The sequence below is a fragment of the Scyliorhinus torazame genome, chromosome 12 (assembly GCF_047496885.1).
Source record: "Scyliorhinus torazame isolate Kashiwa2021f chromosome 12, sScyTor2.1, whole genome shotgun sequence".
In the NCBI taxonomy this organism is placed as follows: domain Eukaryota; kingdom Metazoa; phylum Chordata; class Chondrichthyes; order Carcharhiniformes; family Scyliorhinidae; genus Scyliorhinus; species Scyliorhinus torazame.
The window spans coordinates 123,144,457-123,161,063 of NC_092718.1; positions in this window are offsets into that span (position 1 = coordinate 123,144,457).

A 16,607-nucleotide genomic window follows, 5' to 3' on the forward strand; every position below is an offset into this window, starting at 1 on the left:
TATCAAGAAAACGCTGAAATCACTGGATTCTGAAATACTATGGGCCCTGGCAAGTTCCCGCAAATAGGACTTAAAGATTTTAAACAAAAAATCAGGGTACCTAATTCATGTTTTCCAATTAAGGGACAATTTCGCATGTTGAACTACCTGCCTCGCACTTCGTTGGGTTCTGGGGGCGAAAGCCACGCAAACACGGGGAGAATGTGCAAACTCCACACGGACAGTGACCCAGAGCCAGAATCGAACCAGGGACCACAGCACGGCGAGGCTGCAGTGCTACCACTGCGCCACCGTTCTGCCCTTTAGTACTGAATGACCTGTGCACCAGAACTTGTCGCACCCCGAGCCAAGCTGTTCCAGTTCAGCCAACACACTGGCACCTACGCAGCAATGTAAAAAATTGCCACGGCGTGTCCTGTACATAAGAAACAAAGAAAATCAAACCCAGCCAAGTATCCCCTACCAATCTATTCCCCATCATCACCAAAGTGATGGAAGGAGTCATCAACCGTGCTCTCGAGCGGCAGTTACTTAGCAATAACTTGGTCACCAAATCTCAGTTTGAGTTCCGCCAGATTCACTCAGCTCCAGACCTCATTACAACCTTGGTTGAAACATGGACAAAAGAGCAGAAAGCCTGAGGTGAGGCAAGTGTGACTTCCCTTTACATCAAGGCAGAATTTGACAGAGGATAGCATCAAAGACCCCCAGCTATATTGGAGTTAATTGGAATCGGGAGTAGGGGGGGGGGGGCGTTCTCCGCTCGTTGGAGTCATACCTGAAACAAAGGAAGATGATTGTGGTGGTTGGAGGTCAATCATTTCAACTCCAGAACATCATGGCTGGTGTTCATCAGGGCAGTGCCGAGGCGCTACCATCATCCGCTGCCTCATCAACTTCGTCCCTTCCAACATAAGGTAAGAAGCGGTGATGCTTTCGGATGACTGCACAACGGTAGGCACCATTCTTGACTCCCCAGATAATGAACCAGACCATATCCAAATGCAGCAAGACTTGGGCAATATCCAAGCTTCGGATGACAATTGGCAAGTTACATCCAAGCCTCACAAGTGCCAGGCAATGGCCATCTCCCCCAAGAGAGGATGTAACCACTGGCCCTTGACTTTCAATGGAACTACCATCGCTGAATCCCTCATAATCAAGATCCTTGGGGTTAGCATTGATCAGAAACTGAACTGCACTATCCACAGTAATACAATGGCTAACAGGGCAGGTCAAATTTAGGATTCCTTCGGCGAGCAACCGACATGCTGAACCCCAAATCCTGTCCAACATCTACTGGGTACACTTACGAGTGTAATGGAATACTCTCCACTTACCTGGATATGTGTACAGCTTCAACAACAATAAGGAAGCTGGATACCATCCTGGACAAAACTGTCCGCTTGACATTTCGCCCTTTCACGAACGTACAAACCTCCACCGCTGACGAACAGTGACAGCCATGTGGATCATTTACAATGTGCAGCACCTCATCAAAGTTCCTTACCTTCTTGAGGGCATTCCGATAGCACATGGGTAGCATGGTAGCACAAGGAGAACACGGTACCACAGTGTTTAACACGGTTGCTTCACACAGTTTCGAAACCCGGCTTGGGTCACTGTCTGTGCGGGGTCTGCATGTTCTCCCCGTGCCTGCGTGGGTTTTGTCTGGGTGCTCCGGTTTCCTCCCACAGTCCAACGATGTGCAGGTTAGGTGGACTGACCATGATAAATTGTCCATATTGTCCAATAAGGTGAGGTGGGATTACTGAGTTACGTGAATAAAATGGAGGCGAGGGCTTAAGTAGGGTGCTCTTCCAAGAGTCTGTGCAGACTCGATGAGCCGTATGGCCCTCTTCTGCACTGGAAATGCGATGATTCTATGAAACTCAAGATTACTGCCGTCTAGATGGACAAGAACAGCAGATTCCTGGGAACCCCACCACCTGGAGGTTCCAAGTCACTCACCACCCTGACTTGTATATATATCTCCGTTCCTTCATTGTCGCTAGGACAACACCCTGAAACGTCCTCCCAAAGAGCAAAGTGGGTGAACTAGACCTCAAGGACTGCACCGATTCAAGAAGGTAACTCACCTGACCCTATGAAGGGCGACTAGGGATAGGCAATACATGCTGGCCGAACTAGCAACGCCCATATCCTGGAAATGAATTTATAAAATGAAATAAAACGTAGAATTAAACAGATTGATTAAGACAAGGGGACGAACAAATTCCGTTGAGACGTATCGTACATTACAGCCAATTCCCGATCAACTCAGTAACACTGCAATTTCAAGGAAATTATTTCGAATGAGTATTTGAGTTAATATTGCGAGTAATTTTTTTTTCCTGAACAATTAATTCATGAATTGGATTTTATCACAGATTTTCAAAGCAGTATTCTTCGATAGTTGTTTGCAGAGTACAAGAGACTCTCTGGGACTAAAGTCTTGCAGTATTTCAATAAGTATTCTGAAAGAAAGTAAAGATATGGAGGAAAGACGGCAACGTCTGCTGGAGGGTACAAGTGAATACATGAAAAGTCTGATGAAATTGCAATGCAATCGCCTAAATATACACGGTTGCGAACAAAATGTTCCAACATACCGTCTTGTGCATCGAGCAGCCTTGCATCTAGAATGATGACGAAAGTACAAGTAACTTATTTTTCAGCAATTTAATATGGCTGCAAAAGTCATTCAATAAAGAGAGTCATACAACGATTATCATTTGGGGTGGGTGTGGGGGGGGGGGGGGGACGGTTTATGTGTCCAATTTGACCCTGGACTTAACGAGGGCATGATTGACATGACATTAATGTGCGACCGGCCACGAGCTCAGCAATTCATTAATCCTATTTCAGTTGAAGAAATAATTCCCGAGTGTGCCAAACTATTACATTGAAGCAAATACCGGTACAAATGTGCAGGCATGAACACACCATACATATGATAATAATAAGCATTCTTTATTGTCACAACTACGCATACATTATCACGGCAATAGAATTACTGTGAAAAGCCCCTAGTCACCACATTCCGGCGCTTTTTGGGTACACGGAGGGAGAATTCAGAACGTCCAAATTAACTAACAGCATATCTTTCAGATCTTGTGGGAGGAAACCGGAACACCGGGAGGAAACCCACGCAGACACGGGGAGAACGTGCAAAGTCCGCACAGACAGTGACCCACGCCCGGAAACGAGTCTGGGACCCTAATGAAAAATTAAGGCAAACAACCCTCACCATCACCCTGATGGATCAGTGCACTCCCCAAAATGCAATTTATTAGGATTCTTCCAACACAACTATATTTCCCCTCAGAGGCCGATGGAAAGACACGCCTCTTCTATTGTTACAGGTATTTTTATGCCGCTATTTTATTTTAAATCAATTTTCGCAAAGTTTGTCCTCACTGAAGTGGTTAATGTTAAACTGAACGGAGTAAAACGATAACGTCTTCATATGGAAAACGATTGCAAACTTTATGACAACATGCGGAAAGTCATAGGGTCTCTGACACAGGAGTGGCGTGTAAATTGACAAGTCAGATGCGCCACAAAGGAAGACCACCTTTTAATTGCAATTATATCACACAACCAATACACATTCTAATGAATTTGCAATCAAATGTACCGGACCATTAATAAACAACCAAGGGATTCGGAACATTGATACGACATATGAATTCAGTCGATTATGAGTGGGCTGGTGACCAAGCTGGCTGCAGAATAAAAAAGTGCAAACGGGCCTTCGCAACTCGCTTTCGAACAAGATGGGAAGTTGGGTCCCGCAAGCATCGCTTCTTGCTCATGATTTTGCACGACATATATAATAAAGACAGGACAATGAGCGTTCCTGAAGTCAACTTTCGCTCATCATTAAAGTGCGGCACGGGGTGATGAACAGTCCTACCGCACGAAACGTGCTTATATATAATTTATTTGCGGGCGCTTATTATGATCACGCCAGGGTCAAACAGTTCAGCAACCTTTTAACCTTTCGTTTGAAGGAAGACAACGCAAGGAATTCAGAGCTGACTCTTGCACGTCCTTTCCATTTCTGCCTGGGTTTCCTCCGCGTGCTGCGGTTTCATTCCAGAAGTCCCGAAGACGTGTTTGTTAGGTAAATTGGACATTCTGAATTCTCCCTCTCTGTATCCAACAGGCGCTGGAGAGTAGGGACTAGGGGATCTTCACATTAACTTCACTGCAGTGTTAATAAAGAACAACGTGTGATAGTAATACAGATTAATATTATTGTTTGAGTCGTTGTCAATGACATCAAACCATCAAGGCGGTATTTAATCGAATCTAGCATTGCCCAGCCCAGCAAAGTAAGAGTCAAGGCGAATCATGGGCAAAGGTACCACGAAACGAATAATATCTGACATGAACGAGGTTCGTTGTCGTGATTGGAAGCAAATATTCAAAGCTCAGAAAGTCATTGCAGAAGCTCGTCAAGGTAGGAACTTCGGCACGCCAATGTCCAAGTTGCATTTATCAATAACCTTCCGTTTATATTAAGGCTATCGGAGGAAACGCTCGCTGATCACTGTGCGATGGTCAGTATAATTCGGGCCTCCTCAGATAAGGAAACAGTAGATTTACAAGTGCAGAATCAACTGAAAAATTTCCTGGCATGGACTGATAAATAGGAAGTAACCTTCACGCGATGCACGTCCCAGGCAATCGTTTCTTTTCCGACCTAGGACGAGTTGCCCCACAACGTTAGTGGCAATTGACCATTGAAGCCAGCGCTGTTAAGATCTGGCACATGGGTCTGACCAGAAACTGAGCTGGATGATACATTAAAATAATCTGTTTCAAAGACCAGGTCTGGAGCTAGGAATCCTTGATCTTGATACCCAACTTCGGACTTCCAAAGTGTGTCCACAATCTACAAGACATTCATGAATGTTGCGGAATTGTCTCCCCTTACGTCGGTGAGTACAGATTCCACATAATCAAATATATAGGCATCATCCAGTACAGGGATCACTTTAACCGGTAGCCCTTCCACGAATTATCAATCCCTCAAACAGCGATGAACAGTGCATACCATTCAAAGGTTTTTCTGCAGCAACTCAGCATAGCTCCTTCAAAAGCTCACTGCAGCAGAGATGGTGGTGGAGTGCGGTGAGACAGCATTGTCAGTTTACTTGTAATCCAGGAAACCAGGTCAACGTTGGAATCATAGAATTACGACAGTGCAGAAGGAGAACATTCAGCCTATTGTGTCTGCACCGACCCTCGTTTTGACCAAAGCGCTTTAGCCGGGTTTCGCTAGATATGTTGGCGAGTATTTCAACGTTGTGGCAGGGGATGGCATCCCAAGACTACGCTCAGATAGTTCAAATTCGGATCAAGAAAATTGAGGAACAGCATTGGCTAATGCTGTAGCTGATGTAGTGATGCACTTGGAACTACAGGAGACGCAAGGGATAAAGGATATCCGGCAAGGGACAATGATCTGGTTGAACGTTGGGTACTTCAGAGCATGGAGTATTACGAACAAGGGAGATCAAAAAACGGCAAAAGTAGACGCATGGCAGCAGGATGTCGTTGCTGTAAGGGAAACTTGGCCAAAGGGAGGGTAGCATTTCCAACGCAATATCCCGGTATAAAGAGCTTTCAGTCTCGATTGGGAGACAAAATAGGAGGGTGTGTAGCACTAATGGTTAAAGAATCGATTCCATTTGTGAGAAGGGATAATATACTGAAATGGCGAACAAACGATGTTTTATGTGTTGAGCTTAGAACTTAAAAAGTGGCAGACTCACTACTGGGAGTATTCTACAGAGCTCAAAACAGCGAAAGGGAGCAATGGGATCAAACATGCATGCAACGTTTTGCCTGTAAGATCGAGAGAGCAATAGTACCTGGTGACTTGAACTATCCCAATATCAAGTGGGATTCCAACAATGTACGGGAACTGAGGGAGAGAAAATTCGTCTTTTTGTCCAAGATTTATTTCAACCAATTGGTGACAACCGTACAAGAGAAGCTGCAATTTTAGACCTTGTCTTGGTGCAGTAAAAACGGCAAGGGGTGATGTGATAGTTGGTGACCATATCAGGGACGGTGATCAGTCAGATTCAGTGTTACCATGGAACGGGAGATAGATTAAGCTGGAGTAAAAAATTTGAAATGAAGAAGGGATATTTCCAGACATTAGAAGGAACGTGATGAAGTTGTCTGGCCAGCAATGCAAGAGGATACATCAGTGGAGCTAGCGAGAATCACGAAAAGGCGAGATCCTAAATTTAAAAAATTGACATGTCATCCGCAAAAATAAGAGTGGTACTGCGTAATCTAGAACACGCTGGTTGTCCTGACGAAAATAGAGGAACAACAAACAGAAAACAAAACATATGATAGGCACAAATAACTAACACTGCGGAAAACCTAGACGAGTATGTAAGTGCAAGATGAAGTCAAAAACGAAATGGGAAACTAAAAGATCGTGCACAAAACAATATTATCAAATAAAGTTAATGGGGTACGAAATATGATTTACCAATATATCAATGGTAAAAGATTTGTTAAGGAGAAAGTGTGACCGTTCATAGGTGAAGTCGGGAACTTGTGTATAGATGTAGAGGCTGCGGGAAGAGTGTTAAATGCATATTTTGTCTCCGTGTTTACAAAGTAATTGGGTGATGCAGATATAGAATTCCAGGAGGAACATTGAGAGATATTGGATGGGATACTCAGAAATAGAGAGGAAGTAATCCAACGGTTCAAATACCTGTATGTTGATAAGTTTCCAGGGCCAGATGGATAGCTTACAAGGCTGCAGATGAATGTCAAGGAGGAGAGATCAGATCCTCTGAAGATGATCGTCCAATCCTCACTAGATCCGCAGGAAGACGAGGGGAAATGCAAACGCGGTTCAATTGTTTCAAAAGGAATCAAGGAAATGACGAGCAAGTAAAGGCCAGTTAGCCGTAATTCGGCAGCAGGCAAATTAATAGAATCAATGTTGAGAGATAGGACTAAGTATCACATGGAAACCCATGACCGAGTCAGATAAAGTCAGCATGGATGTTTAAAGGAAGGTGTAGCCTCACAAATTTGATTGAGTTCGTTGAGGAAGTGGTAAGAATGTGTACGGAAGGTAGTGGAGTGGATGTTGTGTACATGGATTTTCGCAACGTACCAATGGCAGTTTAATTAAGAAGGTTAGAGGACAAGAAGGATATAGTTAAACGATATCGGACAATGTGGTAAATTGGATAACATTTGGCTTTATAACAAGAAACAAAGTGTAATGGTTAACCGCTGTCCTTGCAATTGGAAAGCTTCTTCAAGCGCTGTTCCACAGGGCTCCGAGCTCGAACTCTAACTGACTTTATTATGTATTAACTATTTGGATGGAGAGCACGACTCAGAACATTTCAGACGACACAATGTTTGGCCGAGTGATGGACAATGTAAATGACAGCTACGTTCTCCAAACTTTTGCAGGCGAGTTGGTAAATGGGCTTGAAAATGGCAGATGGAATGTAACACGGAGAAGTGCGATGTCATGTACTGCGGGAGATCTAACTGTGTTGGCAGTGCACAATAAATGGGTATATACCAAAGAGGGAGATGAAGTACGATTTCTTGGGGTACAAGTTCACAAAAGACTTCAGTTCAAGGAGACAAGCTTGAAAGGAAAGCCTACCGGATGCTCTCCTTCATTGGCAGTTGTGTACAATGGACACGTGAGAATATCATGTTGGAATTGTATAAAACACTGAGGAGGCATGTTATGGGCCAGGTTTTGGAGAACCCCAAAGTGTATCATGGAGTTCACCTGACCCACAACTTTTAACAGATTGTGGTATGAGGAGCACACTGCCCACTCGATAGATGTGGTGCAGCACACATCTTACCGTATTTGATAAAGTAAAACAATGTTTATTCTATGAACTCATGTTAACCATTTTACAACATACAGTGAACGTCTTAGCAAACATTAATTTAAATACAACCCCCAAGGAATACAACACGAAGTAATTCTTAAGCTTTCCTGTTAACATCCATAAGACTTAAAACATACTTTTAACAAAGCACATCATGTTTAAATTCACTACTGAGAACAGTTTTCGCTCTGAATTCACCAAATGATCAAGAAATAGTCTTTGCAAGGCAGCGAGAGCAACATTACACCTCCTGCGGCTGGCTGCAGCTCCAACACTGAAAAGAAACCAAACAAAACCCAAACACACACAAACTTTTCTCAAAGTTAAACTAAAGCAGAACCAGGGCTCAGCTCCACCCACAATCTGACATCATTGCAGTAACATGAGCAGACAAACATTTCTTCAAGTGATATTCTCATGTCACCACCACCCAAGAAAAAAAAAAACACACATTCAAGATGTTTTCATTATTGACCTTTTCACTATCATTTAAGAAATGCACAAAGTAAGTATGCATTTTCGTTTCAAAACACAACACACGCAAACAGATAGAATAAGATAGTCCATTTTTGTCCTTCCTCCAACTAGAAACCCTCTTGATTGACAGTCCCTTTGAACAAGAAGGTGACTGCACGATCAATCCATTTATCTAGGCCATAGCATGCCTCTTTAAAGTCACAGACTTTAGTTCAATCTCTTCCCAGAGTCCCTTGTAATTCTCCAACATAGGAGCATTGGTTATCACAGCTTTCAGGCAGACAAATGCCTGTAGAAATTCCGCTGTCCACTGAAATTTTCGACGTTTCTTCAGCGAGTCCATCATAGAACATAGAAAATGGAAAATACAGCACAGAACAGGCCCTTCGGCCCACGATGTTGTGCCGAACCTTTGTCCTAGATTAATCATAGATTATCATTAAATCTACAGTGCAGAAGGAGGCCATTCGGCCCCCTGAGTCTGCACCAGCTCTTGGAAAGAACACCCTACCCAAACTCAACACCTCCACCCAACACCAAGGGCAATTTGGACATTAAGGGCAATTTATCATTGGCCAATTCACCTAACCCGCACATCTTTGGACTGTGGGAGGAAACCGGAGCACCCGGAGGAAACCCACGCAGACACGGGGAGGACGTGCAGACTCCGCACAGACAATGACCCAAGCCGGAATCGAACCTGGGACCATGGATCTGTGAAGCAATTGTGCTATCCACAATGCTACCGTGCTGCCCTTAAGAACAAATAAATCTACACTATATCATTTTCCCGTAATCCATGTACCTATCCAACAGCTGCTTGAAGGTCACTAATGTTTCCGACTCAACTACTTCCACAGGCAGTGCATTCCATGCCCCCACTACTCTCTGGGTAAAGAACCTACCTCTGATATCCCTCCTATATCTTCCACCTTTCACCTTAAATTTATGTCCCCTTGTAATGGTGTGTTCCACCTGGGGAAAAAGTCTCTGACTGTCTACTCTATCTATTCCCCTGATCATCTTATAAACATCTATCAAGTCGCCCCTCATCCTTCTCCGCTCTAATGAGAAAAGGCCTAGCACCCTCAACCTTTCCTCGTAAGACCTACTCTCCATTCCAAGCAACATCCTGGTAAATCTTCTTTGCACCTTTTCCAGAGCTTCCACATCCTTCCTAAAATGAGGCGACCAGAACTGTACACAGTACTCCAAATGTGGCCTTACCAAAGTTTTGTACAGCTGCATCATCACCTCACGGCTCTTAAATTCAATCCCTCTGTTAATGAACGCGAGCACACCATAGGCCTTCTTCACAGCTCTATCCACTTGAGTGGCAACTTTCAAAGATGTATGAACATAGACTCCAAGGTATCTCTGCTCCTCCACAATGCCAAGAACTCTACCGTTAACCCTGTATTCCGCATTCATATTTGTCCTTCCAAAATGGACAACCTCACACTTTTCAGGGTTAAACTCCATCTGCCACTTCTCAGCCCAGCTCTGCATCCTATCTATGTCTCTTTGCAGCCGACAACAGCCCTCCTTACTATCCACAACTCCACCAATCTTCGTATCATCTGCAAATTTACTGACCCACCCTTCAACTCCCTCATCCAAGTCATTAATGAAAATCACAAACAGCAGAGGACCCAGAACTGATCCCTGCGGTACACCACTGGTAACTGGGATCCAGGCTGAATATTTGCCATCCACCACCACTCTCTGACTTCTATCGGTTAGCCAGTTCGTTATCCAACTGGCCAAATTTCCCACTATCCCATGCCTCCTTACTTTGTGCAGAAGCCTACCATGGGGAACTTGATCAAATGCCTTACTAAAATCCATGTACACTACATCCACTGCTTTACCTTCATCCACATGCTTGGTCACCTCCTCAAAGAATTCAATAAGATTTGTAAGGCAAGACCTACTCCTCACAAATCCGTGCTGACTATCCCTAATCAAGCAGTGTCTTTCCAGATGCTCAGAAATCCTATCCTTCAGTACCCTTTCCATTACTTTGCCCACCACCGAAGTAAGACTAACTGGCCTGTAATTCCCAGGGTTATCCCTAGTTCCTTTTTTGAACAGGGGCACGACATTCGCCACTCTCCAATCCCCTGGTACCACCCCTGTTGACAGTGAGGACGAAAAGATAATTGCCAACGGCTCTGCAATTTCATCTCTTGCTTCCCATAGAATCCTTGGATATATCCCGTCAGGCCCGGGGGACTTGTCTATCCTCAAGTTTTTCAAAATGCCCAACACATCTTCCTTCCTAACAAGTATTTCCTCGAGCTTACCAATCTGTTTCACACTGTCCTCTCCAACAATATCGCCCCTCTCATTTGTAAATACAGAAGAAAAGTACTCATTCAAGACCTCGCCTATCTCTTCAGACTCAATACACAATCTCCCGCTACTGTCCTTGATCGGACCTACCCTCGCTCTAGTCATTCTCATATTTCTCACATATGTGTAAAAGGCCTTGGGGTTTTCCTTGATCCTACCCGCCAAAGATTGTTCATGCCCTCTCTTAGCTCTCCTAATCCCTTTCTTCAGTTCCCTCCTGGCTATCTTGTATCCCTCCAATGCCCTGTCTGAACCTTGTTTCCCCAGCCTTACATAAGTCACCTTTTTCCTCTTAACAAGACATTCAACCTCTCTTGTCAACCATGGTTCCCTCACTGGACCATCTCTTCCCTGCCTGACAGGGACATACATATCAAGGACACGTAGCACCTGTTCCTTGAACAAGTTCCACACTTCACTTGTGTCCTTCCCTGCCAGCCTATGTTCCCAACTTATGCACTTCAATTCTTGTCTGACAACATCGTATTTACCCTTCCCCCAATTGTAAACCTTGCCCGGTTGCGCGTACCTATCCCTCTCCATTACTAAAGTGAAAGTCACAGAATTGTGGTCACTATCTCCAAAAAGCTCCCCCACTAACAAATCTATTACTTGCCCTGGTTCATTACCCAGTACTAAATCCAATATTGCCCCTCCTCTGGTTGGACAATCTACATACTGTGTTAGAAAAGCTTCCTGGACACACTGCACAAACACCACCCCATCCAAACTATTTGATCTAAAGAGTTTCCACTCAATATTTGGGAAGTTAAAGTCGCCCATGACTACTACCCTATGACTTCTGCACCTTTCCAAAATCTGTTTCCCAATCTGTTCCTCCACATCTCTGCTACTATTGGGGGGCCTATAGAAAACTCCTAACAAGGTGACTGCTCCTTTCCTATTTCTGACTTCAACCCATACTACCTCAATAGGGTGATACTCCTCGAACTGCCTTTCTGCAGCTGTTATACTATCTCCAATTAATAATGCCACCCCCCACCTCTTTTACCACCCTCCCTAATCTTATTGAAACATCTATAACCAGGGACCTCCAACAACCATTTCTGCCCCTCTTCTATCCAAGTTTCCGTGATGGCCACCACATCGTAGTCCCAAGTACCGATCCATGCCTTAAGTTCACCCACCTTATTCCTGATGCTTCTTGCGTTGAAGTATACACACTTCAACCCATCTCCGTGCCTGCAAATACTCTCCTTTGTCAGTGTTCCCTTCCCCACTGCCTCATTACATGCTTTGGCGTCCTGAATATCGGCTACCTTAGTTGCTGGACTACAAATCCGGTTCCCATTCCCCTGCCAAATTAGTTTAAACCCTCCCGAAGAGTACTAGCAAACCTCCCTCCCAGGATATTGGTGCCCCTCTGGTTCAGATGCAACCCGCCCTGCTTGTACAGGTCCCACCTTCCCCAGAATGCGCTCCAATTATCCAAATACCTGAAGCCCTCCCTCCTACACCATTCCTGCAGCCACGTGTTCAACTGCACTCTCTCCCTATATCTAGCCTCGCTATCACGTGGCACCGGCAACAAACCAGAGATGACAACTCTGTCTGTCCTGGCTTTCAACTTCCAGCCTAACTCCCTAAACTTGTTTATTACCTCCACACCCCTTTTCCTACCTATGTCGTTGGTACCAATGTGCACCACGACTTCTGGCTGCTCCCCCTCCCCCTTAAGGATCCTGAAGACACGATCCGAGACATCCCTGGCCCTGGCACCCGGGAGGCAACATACCTTCCGGGAGTCTCGCTCGCGACCACAGAATCTCCTATCTATTCCCCTAACCATTGAATCTCCTACAACTATTGCTTTTCTATTCTCCCCCTTCCATTCTGAGCCCCAGAGCCAGACTCAGTGCCAGAGACCTTGCCGCTAGGGCCTTCCCCCGGTAGGTCATCCCCCCCAACAGCATCCAAAACGGTATACTTGTTTTGAAGGGGAACGGCCACGAGGGATCCCTGCACTGTCTGCCTGTTTGTTTTTTTCCCCCTGACTGTAACCCAGCTATTCTTGTCCTGTACCTTGGGTGTGGTTACCTCCCTGTAACTCTTCTCAATCACCCCCTCTGCCTCCCGGATGATCCGAAGTTCATCCAGCTTCAGCTCCAGTTCCCTAACACGGTCTTTGAGGAGCTGAAGTTGGGTGCACTTCCCACAGGTATAGTCAGTGGGGACACCGGTGGTATCCCTCACCACCCACATCCTACAGGAGGAGCATGTAACTGGCCTAGCCTCCATCCCCTCTTACCTTACAGAATATAGCTGCTGTGTGGACTAACTAGATCTCCGCCCTCCGACTCTGCTCCCAGTCAGCTACACTTCCTGTAAACTCCTGGCTCTCTTCGCACTCTTTGCGGAAATGTCGGAAACAAAATGAAAGGAGCACCTTACTCCCCCCTCACATAACTCTCTCGGTCACCAAACTCTCACTATCGCACTCAAAAAGCACCAAATTCAGCACTCAGTGCAAACAAAGTCTGCACTGTAGGGGATCACTTTTATACTGTGAATCTAGCCTCTGAAAAACTGGCCTAATCCAATTAACTAATTAACAAGCTCCAGCCGCAAGTGCCTAGAAGTAGAAGCCTGTTTCAAGCTGATTGAAAATTCACCGTCTTCTAAACCAAACAGCAACTTTTAAGTTAATTAACTAAATAAAAGAAAGACTAAACTTTAGATTAAAATGAAGCCTTATACTCCCTCGGTCACCAAACTCTCACTATCGCACTCAAAAAGCACCAAATTCAGCACACGGTGCAAACTTCAGCAGGCGGATTTGGGCATAAACCTAGCCAAAAATGAAATTTAAGAAGCCCAAGTCATTTTACTTGGCCATACAATCGGACAGGGTCGAATGGTCCCACGGAATGTGAAAACAAAAGTTATCTGGGAGTTTCAAATACCCTCGACACGACGTGAAATCAGTGGAGCAATCACGCAACAAAACGTGTGTACACGTCTTCGGTGAAATCCACCCATGCCAAGAAATCGCATTATTTCCCGTCGTGTCGAGGGTATTTGAAACTCCCAGATAACTTTTCTTTTCACATTCCGTGGGACCATTCGACCCTGTCCGATTGTATGGCCAAGTAAAATGACTTGGGCTTCTTAAATTTTATTTTTGGCTAGATTTATGCCCAAATCCGCCTGCTGAAGTCGATCGAATAATTCCATCAGATGTTTTAAATGTTCTTTCCATGTCTGACTGAGAATTACTAACTTGTTGATGGAGACCGCACAATTGTGTGATGCTGAAACGACTTTTGTAGTTCACCGTTGAAATGTGGCTGGGGTGTTTTTCATGCCAAATGGCATAACTTTGAATTGGTCTGCACCATCTGGAGTCACAAAAGCTGAAATCTCCTTCGCCCTTTCGGATAAAGGTACCGACCAGTAACCTTTAAGTAAATCTAATTTTGAAATAAAAGCTGATTGTCCCACTTTCTCAGTGCAAGCCTCCAAACGTGGGCTCGGATAAGAGTCCTTTCTTGCAACTGCATTAACCTTTCACTAGTCCGCACACGACCGTTGGGTACCGTCTGGTTTAGGTACCATCACTCTGGGTGAGTTCCATTGGCTGCAACTCTCTTCAATTTTGCCATTTTTAAGCAGACTCTCAATCTCTTTGTTAACCTGTGCCAATTTTCAAGGATCAAGTTGATGGATGTTGTTTGATTGGAACAGCATTTCCCCATCTACATCATGTTTAGCCATTTAGTACTTCCCAATTTATGTCCACAAACATGCCCGTGCGACATAAGAACATAAAAACATAAGAACTCGGAGCAGGAGTAGGCCATCTGGCCCCTCGAGCCTGCTCCACCATTCAATGAGATCATGGCTGATCTTTTGTGGACTCGGCTCTACTTTCCGGCCCGAACACCATCACCCTTAATCCCTTTATTCTTCAAAAAACTATCTATCTTTATCTTAAAAACATTTAATGAAGGAGCCTCTACTGCTGCACTGGGCAAGGAATTCCATAGATTCACAACCCTTTGGGTGGAGAAGTTCCTCCTAAACTCAGTCCAAATCTACTTCCCCTTATTTTGAGGCTATGCCCCCTAGTTCTCCTTTCACCCGCCAGTGGAAACAGCCTGCCCGCATCTATCCTATCTATTCGCTTCATAATCTTATATGTTTCTATAAGATCCCCCCTCATCCTTCTACATTCCAACGAGTACAGTCCCAGTCTACTCAACCTCTCCTCGTAATCCAACCCCTTCAGCTCTGGGATTAACCTAGTGAATCTCCTCTGCACACCCTCCAGTGCCAGTACGTCCCTTCTCAAGTAAGGAGGCCAAAACTGAACGCAATACTCCAGTTGTGGCCTCATTATCACCTTATACAATTGCAGCATGACCTCTCTAGTCGTAAACTCCATCCCTCTAGCAATGAAGGACAAAATTCCAGTTGCTTTCTTAATCACCTGTTGCACCTGTAAACCAACGTTTTGCGACTCATGCACTAGCACACCCAGGTCTCTCTGCACAGCAGCATGCTTTAATATTTTATCATTTAAATAATAATATATTTTGCTGTCATTCCTACCAAAATGGATAATCACACATTTCTCAACATTCTATTCCATCTGCCAGACCCTAGCCCATTCACTTAGCCTATCCAAATACCTCTGCAGACTTCCAGTATCCTCTGCACTTTTTGCTTCACCACTTATCTTATTGTCGTCTGCAAACTTGGACACATTGCCCTTGGTCCCCAACTCCAAATTGTCAATGCAAAATTGTGAACAGTTGTGGGCCCAACACTGACCCCTGAGGGACACCAGTCGCTACTGATTGCCAACCAGAGAAACACCCATTACTATTAATTATCCAATCCACTATCCATGCACCTACTTTCCTCTTAATGCCATGCGTCTTTATCTAATGCAATACACTTTTGTGTGGCACCTTGTCAAAGGTTTTCTGGAAATCCAGATGTACCACATCCATTGGCTCCCCGATATCTACCGCACTGTTAATGTCCTCAAAAAATTCCACTAAATTAGTTAGGCACGACCTGCCCTTTATGAACCCATGCTGCGTCTGCCCAATGAGACAATTTCCATCCAGATGCCTCGCTATTTCTTCCTTGATAATAGATTCCAGCATATTCCCTACTACCGAAGGTAAGCTCACTGGCTTATAATTACCCGCTTTCTGCCTACCTCCTTTTTTAAACAGTGGCGTCACGTTTGCTAATTTCCAATCCGCTGGGACCACCCCAGAGTCTAGTGAATTTTGGTAAATTACCACTAGTGCATTTGCAATTTCCCTAGCCATCTCTTTTAGCACTCTGGGATGCATTCCATCAGGTCCAGGCGACTTGTCTACCTTTAGCCCCATTAGCTTGCCCATCACAACCTCCTTGGTGAGAACAATCCTCTCAAGGTCCTCACCTGTCATAGCCTCATTTCCACAAGTCACTGGCACGTTATTTGTGTCTTCCACTGTGAAGACCGACCCAAAAAACCCGTTCAGTTCCTCAGCCATTTCCTCATCTCTCATTATTAAATCTCCCTTCTCATCCTCTACAGGACCAATATGTACCTTAGCCATTCTTTTTTGTTTTATATATTTGGAGATACTTTTACTATCTGTTTTTATATTCTGAGCAAGTTTCCTCTCATAATCTATTTTACTCTTCTTTGTAGCTTTTTTTCGTAGCTTTCTGTTGCCCCCTAAAGATTTCCCTGTCCCCTAGTCTCCCACTGATCTTTGCTACTTTGTATATATTTTCCTTCAATTTGATACTCCCCCTTATTTCCTTGGATATCCACGGTCGATTTCCCCTCTTTTTACCGTCCTTCCTTTTTGTTGGTGTAAACCTTTGCTG